Source organism: Argiope bruennichi, chromosome 8 (genome assembly GCF_947563725.1).
Source record: "Argiope bruennichi chromosome 8, qqArgBrue1.1, whole genome shotgun sequence".
Taxonomy (NCBI): Eukaryota; Metazoa; Arthropoda; class Arachnida; order Araneae; family Araneidae; genus Argiope; species Argiope bruennichi.
The window spans coordinates 104,090,299-104,104,261 of NC_079158.1; positions in this window are offsets into that span (position 1 = coordinate 104,090,299).

A 13,963-nucleotide genomic window follows, 5' to 3' on the forward strand; every position below is an offset into this window, starting at 1 on the left:
TTAAATCTCTTTAAAATAAATAAAAATTGTTCCTAACTGTTTTATAGGGAATAAGAATTTTTTTTATATATAATATTACGAGTTATTCTCAAATTTTTCGCTTTCTAAGCTTTCAAAATATTCAAGCTCACTTTATTGTTAAATATAAACATCTCCTCTTTCCATCCCCCCCCCATTTTGGAAAAATAAATGCATCCTGGCGCATGGTCAAAACTGCGAAGGATTTTCAAATCTGTGAATGAACAATACATGTTCATGTTTAAACTGTCATTTTATATTTATAAGTACTGTAATGACTGAGAGAAAGCAATTAAACAGATGGAGACTTGATTTAGTGTAACTATTACCGTAATGTTTTATAATTCAGATATTTATATTTTTTAATATCTAAGCTAATAATGTCGTTTTGCTTGCACCACATTCCATAGGCCAGCAGTCGTAAACAGTTGTTTAACCTGCTTGTTGCAAATCCGCCATTGCAGCTTAGCATCATTTGAAATTGATGATCTCGACATATTCAAAGAATATGACGAAACACATTTTTTTTTAAAATTAGAGATTAAGTCTTTTGTAGCAATCATCAGTTTTTGAAACAAAAAATGGTTTCTAAAATAAGAGGGAATGTTCTCCTTTCAACCTTTTTATATTTTAATATAATGAGATATGTGTTTTGATGCATTCAGTGAAGAAAACTGAATATAGAATTTTGGGTTTCTTCATTTTAGCCTCCTGGATCAGATATTTAATACTATCACGAAAAAAAATCTGTGCTGTTGATGTATAGTGAAAATTCCAACAGGCTCAATGAAGGATAATTTAGCTATTTTTTACATAAGAGCACGGAACACAGGAAACAATATATTGACGAAGTGTGCACAAGACTGCTCTTTCAGAAATTAACAGTTTACAAGCAACAAGTCTTTATTAAATAACCGCAAGAGCGCAGAAAGTACAGAGATAAACTCTCTGGAAATCAATCCTCCAAACAGAGAATTCACTCGACAACTACTTCTCTGAAATTTGATACTACTAGCTGACTCCGGCTCTCATATTTTTATTGCATTTGTAACAGAGTATTGAAAGTTATACAACAGATATCGAAATTCGAATCCTAATGAAGTTATCACCCAGATTCTTGAATATTTGGGATCTTTCATTTTTGTCTCCAAAATTCACATATTCATCGCTAGATGGTTTCCACGTTAGTTTCCAAGGCCGGTGATTATTGATTTGGCCTCCATTCAGAACTCTGCACTATATTTGTAAAACTGTCTTCCTTACTATGAGATTTAACGTGCTAAGAAGCATTATTAAAATTTGTAATAATGCATATCTATGTTTTTGGTGGCAAAGTAGCATATGAAATTTCATTTTTTATTTGTTGCATTCGTTTTAAATTCGCATGTAAACAAATGTACTATCAACCAATGGTCTAACTTTTGGCAGATTTCATCCAAACATTAATAAAAATCTGCAGTTCTGATGAGAAAACTACATATTAAATACTATCCATCTATCAATTTGCGTTGCGGTGTTTATATAGAAATCGCCAGACGAAAAGACAGATAATTATTTTATCCAAAAGTTGACAGAAATCTATGATTTTAATGCAAATGATGCATCCTAAATTTTATTTATCTTGTTCTATGTGTTTTTGAGTTATGGTATTCATAAACAGATAGAGACGGATGGACAGAAATAATTACTAAAAAATGATTTTTAGGACCCAAAAAAGTTTGAAATGCAAAGATTCATCAAATATCGAGGACAAAAAATTTTTTAAATATATTTTAAATACAAAAAAGCAAAAATTAAATAATGCATTCCTAAGTTAATGCATTCAATTATTAGAAATAATACTTGCGAAATTTTAAAAGCTAAATTTCAAATTAGAAGGAAAATCCTAATAAATTCATATTAATGTCAAAAAATTTAAGTTGCTATATTGAAATAATAAATGCAATTCATTAATCTAAAATAAACCAATAATATTTTTATCTTTTTGTAAAAACACAAATTAAATTTAAAGCATTGGGATTTCTGATATTAAAAGAGCAGAGATTTATATCTAAAATTTACGCTGTAAATTAAAAAAAAATTATCATTGTCTCAAACTATATCAATACAAATATTTAAATGAATTAATAAAAGTTCTAATGGAATAAAAGTTTGCTTTCCACATTTAGTAGAGTCACAAAAAGAATTTTTGTGTGAATGTTTTCAGATTTCTTGATAATAAGAGATCAGATTATATTTCAAAGCTTTTAAAAACATAATCACTTTAATTCCAAAGGGGAAACTAAAGTACAAAAGACGTGACATAGCGAATAAAAAAACCAGTTTTGAAATCATTTGATATATTTCAAAATTTTTATCCGAATTAAATGCCATTGTTGGAAAAATGATTTGTTAAATTTCATAATTATATTCGTCTAAAAATTATGATTAAATTTTAATGCATTTTAAAGACAGGTTTCAAATTGCTTTTTTTTTTCCAAAAGGGGTTTAAAGGTCTACTATCTTTAAAAATAAGTAATATTTCATGAAATATTAAGTTGGAATAGAATTTTATTCGCATGTTTATATTTTATACATTCTAACATATATATATACCATATATATATATATAATATATATTTAAATTTTATATATTTTAAAAGTGATTTTAATATCATTTTCCATTAAATTTTCAAATAAAGATAAAGGTTATGAAATTAAAATACAGCATGTAAAAACTTTTTTTTCAGCACTTTAATTTATTTATCTTTAACAAAGTAGATTTTCATACAGAATTTTTTGAAAAATTTTCATGGAATTTTCAAATTTTTAGCGAATTATCCCAATTAAAATCAGAGGGTGTGGTCTTCCCAAAACTTTCTCGCATACTTTATAATAAAGGTGTTATGTCAGAGAACGTCTTGCATAGCTTTAGCGTAAATATTGTTACAAACCTGTAATTTTGCTTCCCAGTACGACTAGTGTCATCGTAAGAAAGACAGGATGTACGATCTGTCTTGTACGTGTTGAACGTCAATGAACTCAGATCTTGGCGACTAACGTGGCGACCATTTAGTGACTTGGCGATGAATTTGGCGACTTTGGCGGCAAAATGGATCATACTGGAAAGATCGAGAAGTTTCACGATCCATCCAGTAGGAACCGAGATACACCCATAGACGTCCTGATTGGACTGGAAGATTCTAGACCCCCGCACTCTCAAGCTGCTGGAGGGGGTGTAAGTGAAGTCGTGTGAGAAGTAGCGAGTCGGCAGCTAAAGCGAGAAGTTCAGCCTTTGGAAAGACGGTAGAGCGAAGCTCCCAGGAACCCCTCTCCTGCTGGATTCTGTCTATCCGCTTCGTGTGCTGCTGTCTACTGAAGTGTGCTACTGTCGTCTACTGCGTTCGTCTCTGCTGTACATAGTGGTTGTCTGTGTACTCGTCGTCTTTGTACTGTCCTGCTTTCGTGTAAATAAACGTCGTTTTTTTTTCTACTGACGCCTGCTGATTGAGCGTTCTCCGGCAATTGTTCTGATTGGCATGGATTAATCGCCAAAACTAAACTAAGCATATTATATCAAGATGAGAAAATTGAGAATTCTTGACACGCTACAGTGATAAAAAAAATATCCGGAATGGTTCGTTTAAAATATATCTATAATAAATATAATTTTCAAATTTTCATAAAAGGTTTTTATGACTTCTATAAACATCTCATAAAAGTCAAGAATTTTATTTAATTTACTGTCAGAAAATAAATTTTTTATGATATACAAAGATTAACTTTATCGATTTTTTTTTCTAAAATGGCGAATTTAATTTAATAAAGAATTTGTAGTAAAATTTATTTGTGCAAAGCAATTCTTGCGACAAAAAAATATTTGAAACATGGTTACAGTTCAATAAAAGATTTGAAGAAAATAGAAAATCATTCATAGTGGAATCATTTTCCTGGAAACCATTGAATTTGTCTGATTACCAGCATGCTGATCAAATCAGAGAATCGACTCTTAGTAATCGTCTTTTAACATCTAGACACGTTATCGAACAAATTTCGAAATGGAAAATGATGAAAAAGCAAAAATAGTGGAGGAATAACTTATTCATTGTTTTGCATCAAGATAAAACGTTTTTCCACAGTTCCCTTTTTATTCGTGATATTTTGAGGTAATTCATTATACGAGATCTTTACAAAGAAATTCACAAGCTCCTTATTCACCTGATATAGCACCATGTGACTTTTTCTTACTTCTGTGGTGATCAATGAATTTTCATGATTACCGTTTTAGTGCATGAATTTGATATAATTTGTCCAACGAATTCTGAAAGGGTTTCAAAAAACGACTTTAAATCACGCTTTGATGATTTGAAAAAATATTGGCAGAAGTGCATTGCAATCATTTTGCAATAATTAAAAACTTCAATAAATTTTGAAGAATAAATTCATATCTATTGTTTTATGCCACCATTCTGGATACTTTTTGATCACAATAGTACCTGAAAAGAAAAGAAAATTTCACAAATTTACTAAAGAAAAATAAAATGCTTTTAAAATATATATATATATATATATATATATATATATATATATATATATATATATATATATATATATATATATATATATATATATATATATATATATATATATATATATATATATATATATATATATATCGTCAAAAATGTCTAGAATTTTAAGTAAATTTTCGGAAAGGGAATGGGTTGCTTCAAAATCAATAAATAAATTCTTTGGACTCTATATGAAGTATTTCTTGATTTATATTTAACAGATATGACAGGAAGATTTCAAAATACATTATTTCTTTAAATTTTAGTGACATTTGAGTGCTTTGTTTTCTATTTTTAACCATTCGAAATTTGACAAGTTGCCAAGATCAAAGGATTGGCAGTTCTCCTATAAATCAAAATTCCAAACGTGAAATGAAAGATTAAAATGCCATGTAACAAATGTAAATCACATAAAGATGTTTTAATTTCCAAAGTGCTTTTTGAAATGTCTCTTAATGTTTCTTATTTTCTATATTTTTTGCATCAGTTTTTTGCTAACAACTGACAATCTAGATTTGGAGTTTAGTTTTATCATAAACAAAGAAAATATAGGAAAGTGATATTTTATTAGACCCAAAGAAAAAAAGTATATATATATGTAATGATATTTTAACTCTAAATTCAATTTCATTAATTTCCAAGATTTGATCTTAATTTAGCCCATAATAACTTCATTCTAAAATATTCTCTTATTTCCTAATCCAATTTCACTTTCACTAATTAATTAATTCAAGAGAAGCTTTGTAAAATTGCTGAATCGGCTGAAACCCCAACTTTCCCACACTTCGGGTGAAGGGAAAAAATACCGCTGAACGAGACAAATTCTTTTTTAAAAGATCCCTGTGTTTCCCTTACCTCGTCGACGTGTGTAGCAAAAATCCCTATCGAAATCTTAATAATATATTAGCATTGTAAAGAAATATTTTCCCTATCTATTTCTCAAGTTATATAAGACCAGGAATAAAATGTTCAAGAGTTTTTTCCTCGTTTCTTTCTGTGTCGTTCTGTATAGTGTGTTGCTCGTCGCTCCTGCTTGTAAATAATGCGTGCTTCTCCTATATGAAATGAAACGACGTCAAGAAATCGAAAGTCTCTTCACCATCTTCGAAACTGCATTCTGCTTTACATAAAATTATATATATATATATATATATATATATATATATATATATATATATATATATATATATATATATATATATATATATATATATATATATATATATATATATATATATATATATATATATATATATATATATATATATATATATATATATATATATATATATATATAACCAATCTTAAGTAAGAAAAAGTTTGAAAACGAAACAAAGGAGCCTACATCTGTTTACATAATTTACCGTTAGTTTTTTAAAAACAGGGAATCACAATCGATAGTTTAAAGTCTCCTTGACTGTAGATGGTATGTACTGGCCTTTTCGTTTTTAATTTTTAATTTTAGTGCTATTTTTTGTTTTTATTGTTATTTTTGTTATTGTATTTTTACTTTGTTGTGGTTAATTTCTTCTAATTTGTTGTTTTGTATTTCCTTTCTGTTAAAATGGTATATCTCTTGAGCATAATTTCAGGGGATTTTCGGGTCACGAGGAATCATTATTAGACAATGTCTGTATTTCCTCACAGAAAAAATCCCTTTCTTTGAATCCCTGCCTGAGGGTGACCCTTGAAAAAGTCTTCAGGCCGGATTCTTTTTTTATATTTTTTATAATTTTTTTGGTTTAATTTTTATTTGATTTTTTGTTTTTCCTATTAACTTGATTCTAATATTTTTGTATATATATATATATATATATATATATATTAAAGTCTAATTTAACCCTAATTAATCTCCAATTTTTAGCTCAATTCAGCACATATGAACCTTATTCTAAAATATTCTCTTATTTCCTAATCCCATTCCACTTTTTTTTATTAAGGCAACAGAAAGCTCTGTAAAACTGCTTTCGTCAGCGATTCCCACGCTCCGAGTGAAGGGATAAAAAACTGCTGAGCTAAACAAATTCTTTTAAAAGATCCCTACAATTCAGTTACCTAAATTCGACACGTGTAAGAAAACCTACCAAACTCTCACAGTATATAAACATTGGGAAAAAAATTTCCTTAGCTTTTCCTCTTTTCGCTCTGTGTTGATGTGTTCGTCGATTATGCTTGTATATAAATAAATCATGCCTTCCAGGATGAAATAAAACAAAGTTAGAAATCCAAAGTGTCTTCCTTGTCTTTGGCCATGATTCTGCTTCAATTATGATATATATATATATATATATATATATATTTCGAATCAAATTTCCACTTTTTTATTAGTTCAACAAGTTCTCTGTAAAACTGCTGAAATAAGTAGGTTCTCGTGCTCCAAATGAAGGGATAAAAATTCTTAATGTTTACCACATTCTTTTAAAGATATTTAAATTTCCCCATCCTAAACCTACATGTATAACAGAAATCCCTATAAAAATCTGATTGTAAAAGCCACTGAAGGAAATCGGTCTCTTTCGGTGTCGTGATGTAGACTGACAAATCTCTTATCTCTCTTTATCTGTATAAATTATGCTTCACACACACACACACACACACACACACACACACACACACACACATATATATATATATATATATATATATATATATATTGCGTTTAAATCATAAATACTCATTTAAACGCAAATATTTACTTTGTCTTTAATTCAGACATTCTACTAAAAATATTTGAAGCGAATTCTTTTAGATAACAGCATTTATTCGCATGCAGTTAAAATGCCATTTATTACACACATTAAAGTTTATAAAAGATAGAGTAATAGCAGTGTCATATAATAGCATTCTCAAAATAAATAAAAGAATATTTAAATCCTTTCCATGCATTTGAATATAATTTAGTCTTAAACTTTTAAATAATATCATCTTTTTATTGGCCTTCTTAAAGTAACTTTAGCAAGCTGAATTTCACAAACGTACTAATAATTCATCGCATATTTAGTTAAAATTCGCGTACTAGAATCAAAAGGGAAGTTGCTAATCAATGTTATGATATTAATTATAACTGACTGTCCCAGGCACCTGAAGCAGCACCCTTTGTGGCTATGGTCTGCTCTGTCTTTTGGAGATCAAGAGAACGGTCAAATCTTTCTCCTATGTTCTATATATTATTTTTGAAATTAATTTTGAAAACTTCTTTATATACAACATAATTCTAATAAATACTTATTAGCCTAATTGGCTTGTTTAATGGACCCAAACAACCTCCACATGCAAGATATATTATTACCATTTCTAAAAAGATGCAAAATTTTAATTTAACCGAGTTTCTATTTACGTATTTCGACATAATCCTGTCTAATTAGTGCATCCATTTGAAATTAGAGAATAATCCTTGGTATTTTCGAAAACATTGCTGATCTTCACTCTAAAGGATACTATTTATAGAACGGCTTCCAGGAATGATCTAACAATAAGAAACCATGTTTCCATTTCAATTGGTTCATATTTCAAAGACTTAGGTGTAGTATTTAGAATCAGACTTAAAAAATGAGATAGTTATAGGAGATCTTATTCTTTTATGATATTATTCGAATAAGTATCAGATTATATTCATTATAGAATAACAGCAACTTGCATAGTATACAATTCCACGTAAATTAATAAAGATATACAAAAAGTAAAAAGAACCTACTATAAATAACTGCTTGCAGATCCAATTATTTTGTTAATCTTTTCAGCTATACCCCCCACCCATCAGGAACAAGCTTCAACAATAAATTTTTATACCATATCAATATTTATAACCAGGAAAAGCTATTTCCTATTTCTCTAAGACAGTCCATTTATATCCTTAAGAATATCTCTATACATTTAACTCACATTTTATAGAATTTGAAAAGAAATAATAGGTATCTTCATAGATGCGAGATCTATTCATGCGCAAGTAGATTGTTTCAAAGAATTTGAGTTATTTTTAGGAATTCCATGGAATGAGATAACAGATGAAAGAGCTTTTATAAAAAGAGCTTTTAGAGGTTTATTTTTAAAATGAGTCTATTGAAATAGGAATGATTTCTTATGTTATTATACAAAAAAGATATCGATTTTATATTTGTTTTGAAATATATCCTCCACTTATCTCTACTATTAATAAACTTGAATGCTCAAATATATGCTATTATATATCTATGGTTAGGCCGTTTGACGTAGCTAGACCGAATTTGGCACTCATATATTTTGGAAGATGGGGGCATATTTAAAAATAAACATATCTCCTCACATTTTGTTGATAGAAATGATAAAATTTGCTTTGTTCGTAGATGAATATAAGGGAAACCTTTTCCTTATCTTTGGTGCTTTTACATTACAAGGGTAGTATAAAAATATATTTTATATGACAGTATAATTTTTTTAAACTTTTTATTAACAACATCCAATGAAGTCAAAGCTTTTTCGAACATTTTCTCATCTTATTTAATTAAAGCTTGTAACTGGGTTTATATGTTTCAGCAAAATATTTAAGGAAATAAAAATTTGTTCCATTTTTTTTGGGACACCTTGAACACATAGTGATTCAAAATTAAACGTATAGATTTTGATAGGAAATAAAAGCCAGTTGGAGTAGTCTCTACAAAACTTTCCCGCATACATTTTAATAAACTCGTCATGCTGGAGAAAGCCTTATGTGGCACTGACGTGCAATAGTTACGAAAAATTAATTTTTCACTTGGATTTAGCATTTTTGAAGAATCTATTTCGTCTTCCTTGGCGAGTTTTTTGGCGATTAATCCCTGGAATGCGTAATATTATCCAAAACTGGAATGTTTTAGACACATTTTTCTCAACGGATTGAAACAAAAATTTTCTCACTAATGCATTTGCAATCATAATGGGCCGTGGTGGCCTGGTGGTAAGGTCTCGGCTTTGGAACCGCAGGGTTTCAGGTTCGTGACCCGATTCCACCTAAGAACCGTCGTGTTAAGAGGTCTGTTGCACGGTAAATCCGTCATAACCAAACGTCCTCCCACTTGCGTGGTGTGGTGTGGAGAGGTGGGTGCCAGCTCAGGTGTCGTTCTCGTCATCTGACAGCGGTTCAAAATTACGAGGTCAGTTCCAAAATAGCCCTAGTGTTGCTTTAAACTGGACGTTAACATAACTAAACTAAACTAAAACTGCAATCATAAAATCCCATACTTAGTTCGATATATAAAAGTCACGGCACTTTTGAATCATCGCGTTTACTTTTTTTTGAAAATACAGACTGACAGACAGAAAATCAATCCCAGTTGGATTTTGCTCACACTTTGGCAAGCATCTACATGATAGATGCTAAATCTGTGTACCGAATTTTATTTTTCGAGTTTTCTTTATTTTGTAATTATTGTGTTAACTTATAATCGAACAGTCGTACAGACATACTTCCACCGAACAGATTTTACTCAAAATTTGATAGAAATCTGCAAATTTGATGTACAGACCGCATACCAAATTTCAACTGTCTGGCTCAAAGAATTTTTAAGCTATCTTTGTCACAGACAGACGGACACTTTCCAAAAATGTGTTTTTCAAATTTAGGAAGTTCTGAAGCATAAAGATAAGTCAAAATCATGAATTCGCATTTTTTTATGATTACTATACTCTCTGTATACTACGCATAAGAGAAAGTAAAAAAGCTATACTCACCTAAGTAGTGTGATAGGGAACAACAGTTGATGAAACATAGGGTCTAGTTTTCCAGTGTCGTAAATGGATCAAAAGAGCAGGATTTCTTTAGTGTACATGCCTTTTTCTAAAAAGCCTGTAAAATAAGCTGAAAAAGAGACGTCTTTGTACATATCTATGGAATATTCGATATTAACATGATAATACTTCTGGGTGATACACAAATTGTTAAGTGCAACATGTGAGATACATGATGTTTTCCATCACGTCTAACATACTTCAAAACAATTTAGACCTGGTATTACACAGTATGGCTCAGTTATCAGTTGTGTAGTAGGTTTTCATTTAAAATGTCTTTTTCAAAATTTTTATTCAATTTTTAATTGATTAAAAATTAACTGAAATTTCAAAATTGTTTCTCAGTAACTTTGGACCAAATTATCTCATAAATACCATTGTGGTGGTATGCAGATTATTATGTTCTGTGCAGGAAGCAACAGGACGAATGTTGTTGGAAACATTTCTTTAATAATCACATTAACACACTTAAACAAGCACAAACACAAAACATTCACGCGCGCGGCCTTACAGTTCAGCGTCACATCTCATTCTAATTACAATCGCAATGCACTATGGGATGACAAATGGGATGGCCTAATCAGGCATCGCCATCTAGTATCCAAAAGAGAAGATAAGAGTAATGCAACTGTTACGCCATTTATTTTCACTTTAAATTAAAAAATAAACTGTTTCAGCGATAACAGTTTTATTTCCATTTATTTTACAAATTTTTAAATTTTTAAAATAAATTTTTAATGTAATTTTGTAACATTGCTTTGTCTTTATATAACTGAAAACAGGTAGATTTTTGAATATGCAGTGTGAATATTTTAATGACTGCCTTGTTGAAAATTTTAATTGTTACTTTTAAAAGAGACAGAAAGACGTGCCCGTGCAACTATCGACTTCGTCATTTGACCAAAGCTGAAAAATACTAGGTCCGTCCCAAAATAAAGATAATTTTTTTTTTCATATAATTGTTTGTATTGTCTTTGATTAATTTATATAAAATATATTTAAAAAAATATTTTTCACTGTAACTGTAATTGCATTTCTATACACGCATCTTGTGGTGTTCTATACATATATTTGCGCTCACCATAACATTGTTATTAAGGAATTTAGTACTTTAGTAACTAAAAGAAATAAAAGAGTAATTTTAAAAACAATATAAATACCGGGTGTCCCATAAATTTGTAAATACTTTAAAAATTCATAAAAATTGAAGGAATGAGTATATTTTAATGCAGTTTGAGAAACTGTTATTCTCATGAAGGGAGATTTTTTTTCATACAAAAAAAAAAAAAAAAAAGAAAAAGAAATAGTTCAAAAATTTGTCGATAGAGGGCGCTAAACACAAGCAAAACATACAATTCTACGGGAAAAATACTTTTATTTGCATGCAAGCAATTGTTTAATGCGTATCACACCAGTACTACAGTACTTGTTCTATGTGTCCGCCATCACCACAAATAACAGTTTGGAAGCGGTAGACAACACTGGTAACTGCATCATACAGCATATCCGGATGAATGCATGAGATTTCGTGGCGAATGGCTTCCTTTAGCTGCACTAACGAAGTTGGCCTATGACGGCACACCCGAGACTTAAGGTAACCCCATAGCCAAAAATCAAGGGGTGTTAAATCTGGTGAGCGTGGGGGAAATTCATGTGTAAAGTGACGGCTGATTATCCGTTCTTCAGTAAAAGTTCTTCTCAAAAATGCCTTCACTTCGGTGTCGATGTGAGGAGGTGCCCCGTCTTGCATGAATGTCCCTGTGTCAAGGACATCATGTTCCAATAAGGACGGTATCACTTCCTTCTGTAACATTTCCAAGTAACTTGTTCCATTAACTGAACATGTCTTCCATCCTGCTTTTTTACAGGGCTTTTCAAAGAAAAAAGGGCCTACAATAATGGATGCAGTGAAACCACACCAAACAGTAACCCGTGGTGAATGCAGGGGCTTCTCAGTGTAAGCATGTGGATTCTCATGTGCCCATATTCTACAGTTATGGGTATTAACTGCTCTATGCAAAGCAAAATGAGCCTCATCTGTCCACAATATTTTCAGCAGCCATCGCGGATCATCTTCAATTTTCGCCAAAGCCCAATTTGAGAATTCCAATCTTTTAGCTGTATCATTTGGTAAGAGCTGATGTAGCGATTGCAATTTGTATGGGTACAATTGATATACACCATGAAAGATACGGTACACCGAAGTCTTTGGCATACCAGTTATTCGTGCCACTTCGTGCGCTACTGACAGCACTTGTAGACTGTTCCCTTAGCGTATCCATTTGCGAAGAGACATTGGGGGTACGGACTGTTGTTAAACGAGGTGACCACTGCGTGGCCAATGACCAAACTTCCAGTTTTTTCGAAACTGCGTAATAGGGAAACAAGTCCAGCAGGAGTGATTGGACCTGAACCTTTCTTCAATCTTTTCTGGGTCCTAAACTTTCGTAAGGCTTCAGCTGCCGATTCGTTGCTGACATAAAACAACTTTACCAATAGTGCTTTATCCACCAGTGTCAACATCTTAATACAAACCTTATGCAAACCTTTAGAAATGACGTGTCAATCGCTCACTCTGCCTTTCATAAGACTTTAATTTGCATATTTCCACTGATTTGCTTGTGTGCAGCGCCCTCTATCGACAAATTTTTAAATTAATTTTTTTTTCTGTATCAAAAAAAAAAAAAAAAAAATCCCCCGTCATGAGAATAATAGTTTCGCAAACCGCATTGAAATATATCCAGTCCTTCAATTTTTATAAATTTTTAAAGTATTTACAAATTTATGGGACACCCGGTATATCAAACCAAATTTAAAATAATATGCGACAAGACAGATACTCGATTTTCATTTGTTTCGGAATGTATAAGCAATCCATGCATTACTGCTTTGTTGCTTGGTTATAAATGATTAAAGCTCTAAGAAATTACTGGGAAATTGGACATGTTCGGATTGTTTAAGCGTCAAATTTTGCTATATAAAGTGTTTTTATCCGCTATAAAATTGCCATAATTCTGTCATTTGATCTCTTATCTTATCCGGGTGGCGTTTCTGATCATAAATTCCTGTGAGACTTTTGTTTGTTTTTAACGTACTATTCTTCCAACAGATTGTATGCTTGATATCGTTACTTTGTAAACAAAGAGAAAACTGAAAAGAAAAAAAAAATAATATATTCGGAAACAAAATTTGACTTGGAATTTTAAACCATTTTCTAGCATAATGCATAGATAATTGCCGGTTCAAGTTCATTTCATTTTTATGCATTATTTGAACCATTAAACGTATTCAAATATTTTTAAGATTCATTCACTTCTAAAAGTAGGATTGACCTTTTACAAGTTGCATTCTACTTTATTAGAATGTTTCATCTTACAATGAAATATATATATGCAAATTCAGAAGATGAAATGGCGATAATTTGTGAATTTTATTTATTGCTAATCCTAAAGACGAAGGAATTGTTTTCGCTGTTAAATCGCATATCGGCAACAGACTACTTCTAAAATGCTTCAATATTTGCTTTAAGGAATATGACAAGGAATTTACTGCTTAATTTATGAAAAGCCTTATTTTGAAAATACAGGTATACTCGCTGCATTTTGGCAAAGTTTCAAAATATTGATTCGTTAAAGCGCATAGAGATAGATTCG